This window comes from Saccostrea cucullata, unplaced genomic scaffold, assembly GCF_032062105.1.
Source record: "Saccostrea cucullata isolate Sc308-1 unplaced genomic scaffold, CSIRO_AGI_Scuc_v1 ctg2252, whole genome shotgun sequence".
NCBI lineage: Eukaryota > Metazoa > Mollusca > Bivalvia > Ostreida > Ostreidae > Saccostrea > Saccostrea cuccullata.
Window position 1 is genome coordinate 1 of NW_026923728.1, and position 16,492 is coordinate 16,492.

General features: G+C 32.7%; 1 pseudogene; it reads left to right on the forward strand.

Annotated features, from left to right (window-relative positions):
• Positions 1-307: 307 nt before the first annotated feature.
• Positions 308-2,993, forward strand: LOC134264780 (putative amine oxidase [copper-containing]; annotated as a pseudogene).
• Positions 2,994-16,492: the final 13,499 nt, after the last annotated feature.

Consider the following 16,492-nt stretch of genomic DNA (forward strand, 5'->3'; position numbering starts at 1 on the left):
ATATACGGTACAATATGAAGTGCAGAAGTGTGTAGTGCCAATTAATGAATACGCCATCAACTCAATACCTAGTGGCTGCAGTAAATTTTGAATTCCATAATTTATGTACACATACATTTTCCGAACTTGTGGCATAATATTCAGTCTCATCCAAAGAAAAAAATGTTTGTATTATTTGTCCTTAAGGACGTATTTTCTATATTGTTTTAATAAATATATATTCGCTCTGCTGTTATTTATGTTAAAAAAATGTTGAATTCAATGTCCAAAACTTTTACTTATGTTTTTCACACAGTCTCTTCAAATGATGCAATTGAACTAAATGGTTGTCCCAAATGCCCTAGGCAGCCATTTGAAGATAAGATTGATCTCTGTGAACCTGAAAACCCTCCACCCTTTCATGATCTCACAACTCAAGAAATTAAAGCAATTTTCAACTTGATGTTTTCCCAAAGAAAACTAAATTTGACCTTGCAGAGTGAGGCAACATTATCTTCAAACTATATTTACTCTATGGAATTAATTCTTCCAAAAAAGAAGGAGATTGAATGTAATCCCAATAGCCAATTAAAAAGGGACGCACTGGTCACGGTGTTTCATGGAGGAAAAAAGAATCCTGTTGTTGCAGAGTACTGTGTACAGCTATTTCCATTACTAGGCTTTTGTGGAATTCCGACATATATTCCATTTTCCTTCAGGCCATTCACAAATCCAGAAACGTCAGCAGCTATTGAAGTTCTCGTGGAGGAGACAAATAGGTTGGCTGGAGATATTTTGTTTGAAAGTTTTGAGGGGTCACTGGTAAACTGTGGAGACAGGTGTCTTGGATTTGAAACAGTGGTTCCTTACTCTGCAATAGCTTCCGGAGTTCGAGATGAAGGTTTCCGGGGTTTTTGGTTTCCTTTCCTTCAAAGACGACGCCCGAGTACCCTAAATCCTGTTGACTTTGTTGTTCTTGTAACTGTTAATGGTACGGCGACACCACAAACTGCTGACGTCTGGTACAATGGTCAACTGTTTGATTGTCTTCAGTCATTTAGGGAGGCTTGGTTTAGAGGAATGGTGAAAAAACTGCACGTGAGTTTCCCCTCGGATTCACATCCATCTGAAGTGTTTCCGCCACATCCACAAAGACCTCCAACACAAGTAGAACCGGACGGAAAACGTTACTCAATCAAGGGCCAGTCAGTTCACTACATGAATTGGGACTTTCAGTTTGGAGTGTCTCCCACTCATGGTCCCCAGTTGTATCAAATAAAATTTAAAAATGAAATGATCGTTTATCAGTTAGGTCTGTCAGAGATGACCGTTTTCTATTCATCTTCAGAACCCATTGGTAGATTTGCCAATTTCTTTGATAGTGTCGTTTTGATTGGAAACAACATTCAGACATTAGTTCCAGACGTTGACTGTCCAAGTCATGCAACTTTTATCGATACAAGATTTATATCGGAAACGTCAGATATGCCAGTAATAAAAAAGAATTCTGTATGCGTGTTCGAACACAATACTGGAATACCACTGAGAAGACATTATGTAGCAGACGACTTTCCATCTGGCTATTACGAAGGTGCACCTAAAACTGTACTCGTTCTCCGAATGATTTTTACTCTTGTTAACTATGATTATATCTACGACTTTATGTTTTACAACAATGGCGCAATGGAGACTAAAGTAACAACATCGGGCATTGACTTGCCGTCCTACGTCCAAGAGAGCTGTAAATATGGCTTCCAGGTAAATAATCAAGCTACAGGCATGCTTCATCATCATATGTTTAACTTTAAGGTTGATCTTGACATCGGAGGCACAAAAAATAGTTACTCCACTTATGATATACGAGAAGAAAGTGTTCCAAATCAATTCTTAAAAGGAAGATATCCCGAAAAATGGTTTCAGACTAAAATAGTTAAAGTCGACTACGCAACGGAGAGGGAAGCCGCTTTCAGGTATAATTTTAGCGAACCCAAATATCATGTGTTCTACAACGAAGATAATAAGGATAAGTTTGGGAATCCTAAAGCATATCGTCTTCTTGTAAGAGGAGTGTCAAAAAGTCTCTTCAAAGAAGGCGTAGGGAACGAACCAGGCGCATCATGGATGAGATATCAATTAGCAGTCACAAAGAGGAAAGAATCTGAACAGTTCAGCAGCTCTAAATATGCCTCTTTTGACGGAGAAGACAGAGTGGTCAATTTTGAAAACTACATTGGAGATGAACCAATTTTGCAATAACGTTAAATTTGCAACCTCTAAAGTTGAAACGAATTACCTCATCTAATTCAAAATGGTTTTGTTTTTCTATGCATTAAGGAATCGCCCATATATCTTTTAGACACACTAAAACCGAGAGAGAGAGAGAGAGAGAGAGAGAGAGATTTGTCTCGACTTAAATGAATAATTAATTTCAACGCCTCACTATTGAATCAAACCATCGGTATCGGGATTATCTCCTCATAACTCGACCATAACCTTTGATTTACGCGTGTAACTTACTGAGTATATAATATAAAGTATTTTCTAATTAATTCATAAGAAGATATAAGAATTGATTTAAAGTACATTCCAAACCATATTGTTTTGATCTTATAGTGTATGTAATTTTTTCCTTATATAGGACCTGGTTGCTTGGGTAACCTTAGGTATCCAACACATACCACATACCTCTGAGCTTCCCATTCTGCAAACTGTAGGCGGTGACGTCAGCTTCTTCCTTCTGCCTTTCAACTATTTCCCAAAAGATCCAAGTTTTGGGATTCGTGACAGCGTTCAAATTTATTACAATGATCCAAAGGGTCCCCTGAAGGTGCTCTCAAACATGAAGGAGGTTGACTGTGTACCGACTCGTACGTACACTGCGGAGGACCTAGCGGCAGATCCTGAAGAGTTCTTACAGCGACCTACGTGTGAAAAGTGAATGATTATCTAAAATGGACAAATATGTGATCTACATGTGAAAAAGCAATGAAACAAAACCTTTTTAAAAACATACAATCAAAAGCAATTGTTTTTCCAATAAAAAAAGAAAGAATAATGAGAATCATAGCAAGTACTGCTTTTTTGTTTGGTTGTACAGTTACGGCCATCAGTGAGTCATAATTTATATTTTTACCTCTTAATTCATTGAAAAATGCATTTTTTTATAATACTATTGCAGTGTTTATTGTCGCTATGTTTTTTTACCATAACGCCATTAAATGCATAATAGAATATTTTGTAGTATCTTCACATTATTTCAAAATGATTTTATCTTTTGGTATAACAGTGAAATCACAGGTCCAGTTCAAAATAAAAAAAAAATAAGACATCAATTTGTTAAGAAATCATAGTTATTTGAGGTCAAAAATGTTTGTCTTGAAAAGTTTATAATTTATTCATAATGATTTGAGTATCATTTTGTTTATTAATTTAAGACAAAACAATTGAATAATTCTGCATAATTCACTGAAAAAAAATCATGAAAATTGAGCTAAAATTGACTTCACAACAACTTTTTTTTTATAATAAATGGTTTTTCAATGAAATCTATAGCGTAAAAGTGCAATTATGACTCAATTATGGCCACACACTGTGCATTTTATGTCCACCCTAAAAAAAATCGTATAAAAATCAGCGTACCTTGTAGCTGCAGAAATATAATGTTATGGTTTTATTATATACTAGTCTTTGACCATAACGCTACAGATCCCCAAATGCAAAAAATGTGCAATTTACGGCGCAATATTTTTGCGCTCTGTTAGGGAGAATTACTTCACTTTTCATCGTTGGTGAATCATTTACCTTTCTCTTAATTTCAGATACATTCTTAAACCATTTTGTATATATTATCCACATCTTAACCCTTTATAGTTGCCTCTATAGGCGATGAACTGACTTGATTTGAATTATGTGAGAAATTGCAGAAAATTTTAATTCAACCGAGCTTATCGCTTGTGGAGACGTTTATTAAGGGTTCGTATAAAATATATAGATCTTTTTTTAAAATGTGTCTAGAATTATGGAGGGAAAAGTAGATGATTTATTAAGGTTGGAAAATGGTGAAATTCTCCCAAATATTGCGCAAAAATTTTGCGCCGTAAAATGCACTTTTTTGTATTACGGGATCTGTAGCCTTATGTTCACAGAATAATATATAAAACCATAACGTTACAGTTCTGCAGCTACGTACCTTGCAGCCCTGCCAGCATGGTTTTTTTTTTTTAAATTAAATTTTGAAAAAAGAAAATGCTTATGACCAAAAGTTATTTGAGTAAGCTGAAAATTACTTTCTAATAAAAAAAAATGGAAAAAAAGAAAAAAAATAATGACTTTAAATGATACATTTAATATCTCTCAAAATCAAACTTTGACGGAAAATTCTTTCATTATGTTCAGACCAAAAAAAATATATATACGAGGGTGGTCCAAAAAGTTCGTGGACAATCGCGTTTTTGTTAAAATAAATGGTTCTATATATATCTTATGTATCACAAAATATTTCAGATGAAAAAAAAAATTCATTTTTATTAATGGAACTTTGTATTTTTGTAAAAAAAAAAAGTCGGGGTCTTTAAAGGCCGCGGAGAGTGCGCACGGATCAGTCTGAGGTTAAGCTAATTTCATTATATCGTCAAACATTTGGATTTTGAAGTTTTTTATGCATGTTCATGGATATACACAGTATTTTACGAGCGTCATCATATAAACAATAGTCCGATGCTGCGCTAGATTTATAACAATGTCATGAGTAGATATATCCATTTTTATCAAACAATATATGTTTTCAAATCCTTGTAGTGTCTTCGAATTGTACGCACCGTTGAAAAATCGTATATACCAATCTCAAATCAATAAACAAAATATATTCAAATAATTTTTTGTTGTTCGAACAAATATTTGGCTCTGACGTCGTTTCAACCGTATTAAAACATAATTTTTTGATCGGACGCTCTCCCGTTTGGTTTTGGACGGCTGACGTCGCTTTTTCTGTCGAGTTTTGACACATTTTTGTTAGGGTTTCGTTTAGTATTTTCACTGTCTATATAGTAATCGAAAACTTTCACGAAAAAAATCCCTAAAGACGCTTAAGATAGATACACTATCAAAGAGGCCAGACCAAGGGCTTAACGCTATTCGCATTAACAAACCTTTTTGTATGAATTCATTAAATTGCTAACACTTTAAGAACACTGAAATATAAATGAAATGTCCCTGAGAGCTGCCTAAATAATTACTGAGAGATAAGTTAGTATTTATACATATAAAAGACGGTTATAGGACCTCAAAATTTGTAAGTGTTGACACTAAAGTGAACAAAGATGACTATCTGATCGCTAAAAGATAGCTAAAATGTCTCTGAAAGGTAACCTAGCGCTAATCATGACTGAATGGTCATTGTAAGGTAATGTTTGAAAAGTCATTGAAAATGTTTCTGAAAGTAACTTTTCAATGTCAACTCAATAGACTAAGTTCCTTCACAGATTCCCTCTGACACCAACATGTAAGTCAGTGGATCAATCTTAAGACCAATTGTTTGCCATTTTAGTTTTTCCTTCCAACTAAAATTTAAATAAATATCTTACGAATGCTGAGAGTACAACAGAACATAAAGAATCTTTTGATTAAGCTATTTACTTTTCATAAGCTTGGTATCTTGATTAAGATAATCTTAAACTGATTTAATTAGCTCTTTAGCTTAAACAAGGTATTAAAAAAGATTGATTAGGTATTTCATAATATTATTTGTGAAATGTATGGATTTTAACACAATCGTCATTTGAAATTACACTTATTCATTTTCACTTTTGAACTCTTCGAAAAACAATGCATGGAATGTTTTTTTTTCAAAAGAGCCAAAAGACATGGAGAAAATTTCTGTATCAAATTTTTAGTTCCTTTCAGAGCATTTGATAAATGCAATCGAATGTAATTACGTTACCTTTACAGATTTTATGAAGCCGACGATTTCTGACTCAACAATTATTTCTTGAATGAAATGAAATGAAATAAGAATGAATTTTACTTCTGAATAACTGAATAATATAATTGATCAGTGAAATTAGAGTTACTGAAAAGGTCTCAAAATCGCCTTTTAATACCAATGATAATCTACAAGACAAGCTGTGCGTATTTTTAAAAGTTAAACTATTTTTAACGAAAGTGACTTCCATCAGCCAAGTTCATCTATTCACATTATACTAGACAATTATTTAAAATGTAGTGCTTCATCGGTGTGACACGAGGTTTTTGATTTTTGACGGTTTATTAATCACCATCGCATCTGTCACCATCAGGAACTTATCTGCATATCTCTTGCTCATATTAAATAATTAATGAGAAGATTAGCATATCACCCAGATTTTTCTTGCATTTATATGATACAATAGGTAATTCAAAGGAAATCGCACTGCAATTTTTGTCATCTTTAAGGAAGTGCCAGTATCTAATGATTTCCGTTTTATTGTTTGGATTCTGGTATAAAAAAATGCTACGTTATTCAGTTGAAGAATTGTATCGCTGTTTAAATTATTTAGGACATTTCTTCTTAATTTGATTTTTATCCTCATTATAACCTCACGATATCATTTAGTATAAGAGTGTCAGTTGTGTTTCTGAGAATTTGAATTACATAACAGGTAAAAGCTTATGTTTGTAAGGCTCATTATCATAATTACATTGAAGAGGAACTTATCTATTTATTTCTACAACTTTCAAATTAATAGTTCTCATTCTGATTAAGAAAGTCATTAAGATCATGCTACAGTTTTAACTACAGTGTATTTATATTATTTCCAACACTCAAAGTGAATTTAAATTATCATGCCTATACTTAAAGCTTGATTCCTAAATTCCACAAACATCAATACAAACTGATATACAGTTAATGTTCTACCAAGTTTCTTTCTTTATTCCTAACAAATATATTAACTGCAGCGTAGGAAAAAAATTCGACAGCACTGAAAAACAACATATTTGAAAAGAGGTGTTCGTCAAATGTGGATATTGAAGAATTTAAAGCAACTTTAAGAAAAGAAGAAATCACAGAGTTTCATAGACTTCATAAAGCAATTCTCCATGATATATGAAGTCCATGATATATAAAGTCCATAAAACAATACAAAAAAGCAGCAGAGAAGACACGGACCTCCAAAAAATCAGAGATGGGATCAGGTGCCATGAAGAAGTGAGCATTCCCTGCCGACCAGTCAAACGCGCTGTGTGCTCCTTGTCATGATAGGGAAATAATTCAAAAACCCATCGTCAATTCAGTGCTTTAATATGAACTTACAATAAGTATGAAAACGTCAGTCAGCATTTGACTCAATGAAAATTTGTACTTGCTGACAATGTCATTGTATCGACCACACAACTTGCGAAATGATGATTTTTAACGAGACTGCTGATATTCATGTTTCATCAACTTCTTTGTCAATAATTTACCTCGTTTTAGATATTGATCAGGTAAATATAGGCTTTTTTACATCAGACACAACGGTGCTTTCTCAATTAAAAAGAACTAAATTTACAAACCTTGTAATCGATCAAATGAAAATTTGTGGCGTTGCAAAACACTGCAGTTGTACACAAAAACCCTCCAAAGTTGAAAAAAATATATATAAATTTTCCATTCCCTGTTGAAATCAGACCAATTTTTGTATCGGCATGAAGCAGAATTTATTCGAAACCGTACATGTATGATAATAGGGTTCCTGTAATTGCCTTCATTTAGATATATCAATGATGTTTTATCAATGAACAATTTTCAGTTTCATTCCAATGTTAATTTATATAATTGTTTCGTTGAGCTCAAAAATAAAAGATTTCACAAAATCTGACAAATCTCTTCCAAATCTGGATACCGGCATTTTACTAGAAAAAGAAGTCATTTGTCACCTAACTTATATATGTCGACTACTTTCTTTCCATGCTAATTTTCCATGCTAATTTTCTATGCTAATTTTCCATGCTAATTTTCATGCCTGCCCTGATTGGATAGGTCACATTTAACTCAAAATCATACACCGTAGAGTCTAAGGCATCTCTTTAATATTTGGATATTTTACCAGAGAAAGTTCTTAATAGCAAACTGACAACGAAACAGGAAGAAAAACGTGACGATTTCAACTTCTATCACCAATCCCCTTGTTTATTTCACAGTATACCATTATAACCTGCATATGGGGGTTACGCACTCGATACATAAGCGCATGTCCTACATCGATGTATTAAAGGATTAAAACAACCTTTTGACAAATAAGATGACGATTCAGGGATATAAAAAGTATTGTTAAATATAAAGTGTAAAATCAATACAGCGACATTTCTATTAGAAGAAAAACATGCTTAGAAGTCAAGTAAAGTCAAGTAAATTTTATTCATAGTCGGCACATATATACAAAACAACAGAAATAACATGAGCTGAGATGAGCTCTTTAACCGACTTTAAAAAGAAAAGTGAAAATATACAAAAAAAATCTTCACCAAAAATACATTCTACCTATTCTTGTTACATGTAACCACGTGACTCTAGCAACTTAAGCAAGAACTTAAGAAGACAAGTTTTCGATATAGTCAAAATGCTTTAAACTATACAGCGCATTGATGAACGTTTGCATCTTTGTTTTTAGAAACTACAGAGGTAAAGTCGATTAGGATTTTAAAACACCATTCCCTTTACTATGCACTGTAGGAAAGCGGCTGACCGTAGTATATATTACGGTCATCAAAACATGTCGGCCGAGCCGATCGATTGAAATTTTTCATTCAAGATTTAAAACATCTGTTAACATATATGTGTAAATTCCAATGAAAATTGAATGTAAGCTAATGAAAACTTGCTATTGATTATTAAAACTTACTTGAACTTATGGAAATAAAGCTGTAGTACGACCTCAAAGTTTTTGAGAATGATGACCGTAACAAAATATTAAGATGACCGTGATATGATTTTTTTAATATGAACTGGGATGACCGTAATATTCCGAATTTAATTTGTTTTCTTTCCTGTTATAGAAGCAGATATACATGTATGGAGTTCTTTGGACAAAAACATAAATATAATTTTCAAACAAACAAAATATTTCTAACCATTTGCCAACCTTAATTCTGAAACAAAACTTTTAATTGTTGAAATGTTTATTGAAAGGTTGTCAACTCCCCCTTTTTTGTTGCAACATAGCAAAATCGGAATAATCTGGTGCTTTGAGAATAAGGGATGACTGCACTTAAGGAAATGCGAAATTTACGTCAAAATAATCTTTCAAAACAGACATTTTTCTTTTAATTGCAGGCAGGATCATCATCTAGTCTACAACTTTACTTATTAAAAATTAACAAAAGTATGTATTTGCGATGTAGATATCTCTTTTCTAAGGCAGGTGCCATCACAATTTCTTCAATCTCCGTGCGATAACGAGGACGCCTGGAAGTTCTTTTTTACTGACTTTATACACAGTCAGCGCATGTTTGTCTTTTGTGTTATAGCTTTTTTTCACAGAAGTTGTATATTTGCATTTATTTAGTACTATGATACTCTCATGTAATTTAGTTGAATCTAATTGGTCGAGAAACATTTCATTTGTTAAAAACACAGTGCTTGACGACGGGTGGTATTCCAAAAAATAGCGACTGCGCAGAATTTATGCGCGCACGGTTCACTGTTATATGTATTTGTATTTAAAAAAATCAGTATAATATAATAAATATTGCATGTAGTTGAATGTAACATTGAAAATTTTCACCCCTCGAAAACCATTGCCAACCTCGGCTGCGACTCGGTTGACAATGGTTTTCTTGGGGTGAAAATTTTCAATGTTACACTCAACTACATGCAATTATATTTATATAATGTTGTGTTAATAGACAATCATGCGCTCGTGGTTTAAGGAGGCTGGTGGGTCAACAAATTAATCCCAAATTAACCACCAGATTTAACTTATTTTTTTTAGATACGGTATCTTTTAAGCTGTCAACTATCATTTGACAAAGAAAAAATTCAAAGATTTTAGTTTTAAAATTTGATCATTTTTGAATATCTTCTATGGAGCTCTCCTTTTAAAGGAGATTGAAATAGTCTAAAAATGGCTGCCACCCTCCAGCCTCGTTAAAAAGAAAAAAACTGCTTTTTCTTACACTCGCTCTTTCTGATGTAAACCAAAGTTTTCGACACGTTGAATAATTTATACATGTAATTCACCACGTGATATATTTCCTTAGGTACTAGTAATTTTCACGGGCTTTTTATTGGGGTTTGGACCTCCCTTCCATTTTTTTTTTTTTTAAATCTAGGATCAAGTTTTGTTTTTCTATTTTTGTATTCTTATATGCACTATATGTTATTGATAATGCTGTAAGTATAGAAACTTTGGTTTTTATAAGCTGTTTCAAAATCTATCGTTTTTCGACTGATGTTCTCCTTTTATGCATCAGTCGAGAACGATTTATTTAAAAAACGGTTTATAGAGACGAAAGGGTTACATTATCGATAATATATAGTGCATATTAGAATACGAAAGTAAGTAAAAGGTGAACTGATTCCAGATTTAAAAAATTGGAAAGGGGGGTCACCCCAAGTTCCAGTGGTAAATTTGTGAATACTAATTTGTGACTTACATGTAGCATGGTTTGTACTAACTGTGCCCGAACACGTTAAAAAGTCATCCAACAGTTTAAAATATTCTTTACTTACTAAGTACATGGATGGGCTCATACGTTTTAAGTCTTAGTTAATAATCATTATGTAAATAATTGTGCTATACAGAATAAAAAGGAAGATGGAAAATAGAGATCTCGTACTTTTTTAATACTGAGTACGTCATTGTTATTCATCCAGTCTAATTTTACATCCATTCTTACGATATTAGCTCCACCTCTCATGCAATCGGCAATCCTCGGCTGATTCCGCTTCGCTCCATTCAGATGTTATGTGCGAGGTACGAGTCATCCAACGAACTCCGTGTGCCTCTCAATATATATAATAACATAATTATAATATTCAATCAAGGCAGATAACTGTAAATTACCTGTATTTGGAAAACCGTAAGGACAAAAAACATGGTCCAAGTTACAGTTTAAAATTATTTTTAACATTAAAATTGGGTGTCTAATCGACAGACCGCTGTAGTTAATGTAAAAAGTGAAAAGAGGCTAAGATGTAAGAGGACAGTAGCGACCAAAAAGACTCAAAACATTATGTACAGTCATCCTTTGATTGTGAAAGAAGTTAAAACTTAACTCACCCTTCCCTCCCAAATGCACGCACATACATACACACCCATAAGTCCACATTCACGATACAGGAATTTAGAGTTTGGACAATTTTTTTCTTTTTTGCTCGTCAAACTTTAAAAGCCAATTTGTCGTTGTCTTTAACCACCATCCTCTTTCAAAAAAGATTTTGGCGAGCCATTTAGTTTGTTTTCCAAAGTATCAACTTGATTACCGGTCTTTTAGAGTAGGATATCCCCCTAAAATTTTTTCCCCGGAAAACTGGCTCTAAAGTAGACTCCCCCCCCCCCCTCCCCCGGAAAACTGGCTGTAGAGAAGGATTTCCCCCCAGGAAAACTGGCTCTAGAGTAGGATTTCCCATACGGAAATCTCACAGTAGAGTCAATTTTCCTGGGGGGGGGGGGGGTCCTACTCTGTATAGTAGTTATAGAGTGCGATTTCCCCCAGGGTCAATGTAATATAATTTAAGGACAGATGATACAAATAAACTTGAAAATTACAATTCAAGTCCTATTTTGATAAGTAAAATGAAAGTTAAATTTTCATTAAAAGTTTATTGAGAAAGGATTTAAGCATCTTCGCTAGCCAAGGGTTTCCGATCCGAAATCTACTCTACAACCCTTGGGTTGTAGAGTAGATTTCGGATCGGAAACCCTTGGCTAGCGAAGATGGGATTTAAGGAGATTTAATATGACAAGAAAAATTGTATAGATTAATAAGTATGGTTACAGAAAGGTGGAAATTTGAACATCATAGTAAGTTAACATTTTTTTAATATTTTAAGAAGATTATTGTAATCATTTACAACCAAAATAGGTCCAAAAATATATAACAATCTAGACATCCATTTTTGTTTTTTTCATCATATTTTGAGAATATTTACATTTCATTTGAAAGCTGGATATTTTGGTTGTGATTCCATGATTTGCCTTACAACATAAGTAAAAAAAAAATCCCACTCATTTACCTTTTAAAAATCAGTTTGTCGTTTATCTTTTTTTCACAAAAATATTGCGGCTGTGGTTTGTATTGACTCTATAACGAGGGGGGGTTGGGGGGTCCTACTCTGAGAAAGAAAGAGGGGGAAGTTTGGCTCTGGTGTGATATTTCCCCTCGGAGGAAAATCCTACTCTAGAGTACGATTTCCGGGGGGAAAACAGGCTATGGAGGAAATCCTACTCTACAACACCGGTAATATACTAGTACTGTAAATCACTTTTTATTCGCGATAACTTTATTTTCGCGTAATTACGCGAGACAGTGTGCTCGCGAATATGTAATTCTAGCATTCCTTAAGATGATATAGAGCAATAGCCCAATTTGTGAAAATTCTGTCTCGCTAATCAAGAGTCAACGACTATCTCGCGAAAATAAGGTGTCGCGAAAATTTAGTGATCTATAGTAGTTCATTTTAATTTCTATTTTCTATTGACTGCCTTATTTGTGTGTTATAATATATCATACATTGCTTCTAAAATTTATGGAGGAGGGGGTCGCTTTTTCAATGATCATTTTAAAAAAGAAAAGGTTTCCCATGTTGCTGATCGTGCGGTTACAAACATGAATTTGTTTTTAAAAAAAATTAATACATCTAATATGATCATGAGTCTGCTCCTATTTTGTATTGTTTTATGGACTTTTATATTGAATACTGTTCGTTATCTCCTTATCCTTCTTTGTAAAAATATTATATTACGGTCATCTGTATAATTATATTACGATCATCATCTTTTCACTGGAATGTGTTTGTTACGGTCATCATACTGCAAAATTTCAAAGGCGTTTTTCTTTCATTTTCGCTTGTTTGGGTTAACAACAACTATACTGGCGTGGAGATAACATCGATGTTCGCTTCATCAATATCTTAAATTACTCATTTTCACTGGATAATGTTTGTAATCGCCGTCGAAAAATTCGAATCGATCGGCTCGGCCGACATGTTTTGATGACCGTAGTATATACTACGGTCAGCCGCTTTCCTACAGTGACTATGGGAACAGATTACTGAAAATAAATCACCATTCCTGTTTTTTATTTTTTATTGTTCAAAAATACAATGGAATATTCACCGACTAGGTTTTTTTTTCAAACGTTCATTCAATGTTGAGGGAATCATCGTTTTAGTTCATTTTCACTCACCAAATATATGATCAAAAGCTTTTATTAATATGTTTGTGACTATTTTCTTAACTATTCAAACAAATTCCAATAAAAGGATATGTAATTTGACTCGATGAACACAGTTAAAATGAATGATGCTTTTTTAAGTTCCACTTTATATGCACCTAGATTATGAGTTATTGTATTCAGGTTGTAGTCTAAAGATTACTCATGACAAAGTTCAGACTCATAGAACATACTATATTTTGGTATTTTTTGGTTCTATTTAATCTTTTTTTTTTGGTTCACAAAAAAACATACAAAAGGGAAATTATTTAATGCATAAATTATATTTTCAGCTAGCCAGCGAAATGGATCTTTCAACGGTATGTTAAAATATTATTACACCTTTGCATATATATAAAAGTTTTCTTCTCATATATAAGCTTTTTTGCGCCTGGATCGATAGATCCGGGGCGTATATAGTTCTTCTCCTGTCCTTCTATTCATTTGTTTGTCTGTTTGTCTGTCAATTTTAACCTTCGCCATAACTTTTGAACCTTGAGGGATAAAGACTTCATATTTAATGTGCATAGTCAACTAATGAAGTTCTTTCACAAAACCTCAAGGTTAATAACCTTGTGATCTTGACTGTTACAAATATTCTAAAAATAGCCTTTTGGATCCTTAACCACAACTTTTCAACCGTACCGTAGCTAGGAGATAGAAACTCGATATAACGTATGCTAATTTCACTAATTAAGCTCCTTCATATGACACCAAGGTCAAATACTTTGTGACCTTGAGTGTGACCTATAATCTAAAAAAAAACTTTTTAGAACTTTCGCAATAACCTTTGAACCGTAGGAGATAGAGACTTCATATTTGAAATGCACACTCCACTATTTAAGTTCTTCCAATCATCAAGGTCAGTGATCTTGTGACCTTGACTTTTACTTTGATGCTAAAAATATGTTTTCACACTTTGTTGCCTCCGCGCGCATAGTGTTTCACAAACAACTCTTGTTTCTGTGAAAATTTAAACCACTGAAGTGAATTTTAGAGTTAAAACGAATCAAAATATTTCTACTATTGATCATTATAAATTAAATTCAAAGCAATCATAGACGCTCAAAGACATTATGCATAGAACAGGTGTATGGAGGAGAAGGATTCTCCTCAAGATAGATCCGTAGGAAATAAGAAATAGTAGATCAAACTATCGAATCAACAGGCTGACATATAAACAACATGCGCGTAAAATAGTATTTTTCTACATCGATAAGGAATATTGACTACAAAAAGATCTATTCAAGATATCCGAGGATTTCAGATACCCAGGGTAAAAAAAAAACTTATGGAATAAACGTTTAGGACTTCATAATCACTTTGACATATCAATGGTATTCGAAATACCAAAGTTCATCTGTATTTTTAATCATCTTATGCAACTATTTAGGTTCAATTATGTCTTGTACATTTCGATGAAAACTTTAGTTTTTATTAAATTTATGTTAGATCTCTAACAGGCTTCAAATGCTGAATAATTTTCAAAGGTTCATATACTTATGTAACAGCCTTCTGTAAATGACCAACACTACCTCAGAACAGAGAAGATAAAATTAATGTTTCTTACAAGAAAAAATATAATATAAGTGTATGTTAATGGTCATTAAAGGATCGCAATTATAAAATTAATAAATACGAAGTAGTTATTTACAATGCGGTTTTTTTTTAATATCTCTTCTTTGCGTTACTTCAAAAAGAGTTTCGTTCAGCAATTTCCAGTTATATGATCAGAATCATAAGTTTTTACTCTCTTTTATAAGGGAGAACGGTTTAACGGATGTTTGGAACCGTTAAAGCAGCATTAATGGTCGTATATGATTAAAAAATGAAGAAGAAAAAACAGTATTTCGCAATATTTAAAAAAAATATGTGTGCATTTTTTGATATTTAGTTCTTATTTTGTTGAATTTTGTTATAAAAAGAAATTTACTTTTGATAAATTCTATCATTACATCTTATGAAAAACTTTTCAAACTCACTAATGCTTTTTTAACTGCTTCAAACGTCAGTGTATTTGGCAAGCAAAATGCATTCTACAAAATCGATGCATAAAAATATAAGGTTACCATTCTTTTCTTTTTCCTAATTCTTATATTTTTATTATCGATTATTTCTTTAGATTTAAAAAAAAGTTTATTTTTGAAAGATCAAACTGCAGATAAATTAAGATAAGAATTGACAATTTTAGATGTTTCTGTCCGTTCTGATTTTTCTTCTGGTGGCGTGGACCAAAGGCTTTAAAAACAAGATAACAGGTAAGAATATTTTGAAATGACAGTTTGCCCTTTAGAAATATAAACTATTGTATGTCTACAGAAATGGGTTAAAACATTGCATTCCTTTGAAGAATTATACCACAACCACACATGGATATTTTTATTGAGTTTAATAGCAATAGATGTTGCGTTAAAAAGCAAAACATTGCGTTTAATGAAAAAAATTATTGCGTTTAAACGCAAAGCAATGCGATTAATTGCAATAATCATTGCATTCAAACGTATAGATGTTTCAGTTTAATTGCAAAAGATTGCGAATAATTGCAATGCTTTTTGAGTTTAAAAGCAATTATAATTTTGCGTTTAATTGCAATTTTTTTTGCGTTTGAATGCTGCTTGCAATAATATTGTGTTTAAACGCAATACTTTTGCAATTAAATGCAATAATTATTGCGTTTAATCGAAAAGATATTTATTCGTTTAGTCGCAAGAATTTTTGCGTTTAAACGCAATAATATTGCGATTAAACGCAATATTTTTTTTTGCATTAAACGCATTATTTTTTGTTTGCATTTGAAAGCAATAATCCTTGTATTTAAAAGCAATCATTTCTATTGATCTTTGAAAAGTGCAATTGACCCACGCTGATGCTTTTTTCTTTCTTTTTTGCACAGTAACATATGAAGAGAATTGCTTTTATTAAGCTTTATAGAATCAGATTCTTCTGAACAAACATTTTCTTGATAGTTAAATCAAAGGTATGAATTTAAAGAAAAGAAAGAAATGTCGGTCTGTAAAAACAAAGACAACCTAAGAAAGAAACAAAGCTTTAGCATGTATAGATATTCAATATATACAATCTATATTGCTTTTAAAGTTTTGTCAGTTGCTTACAAACGCAA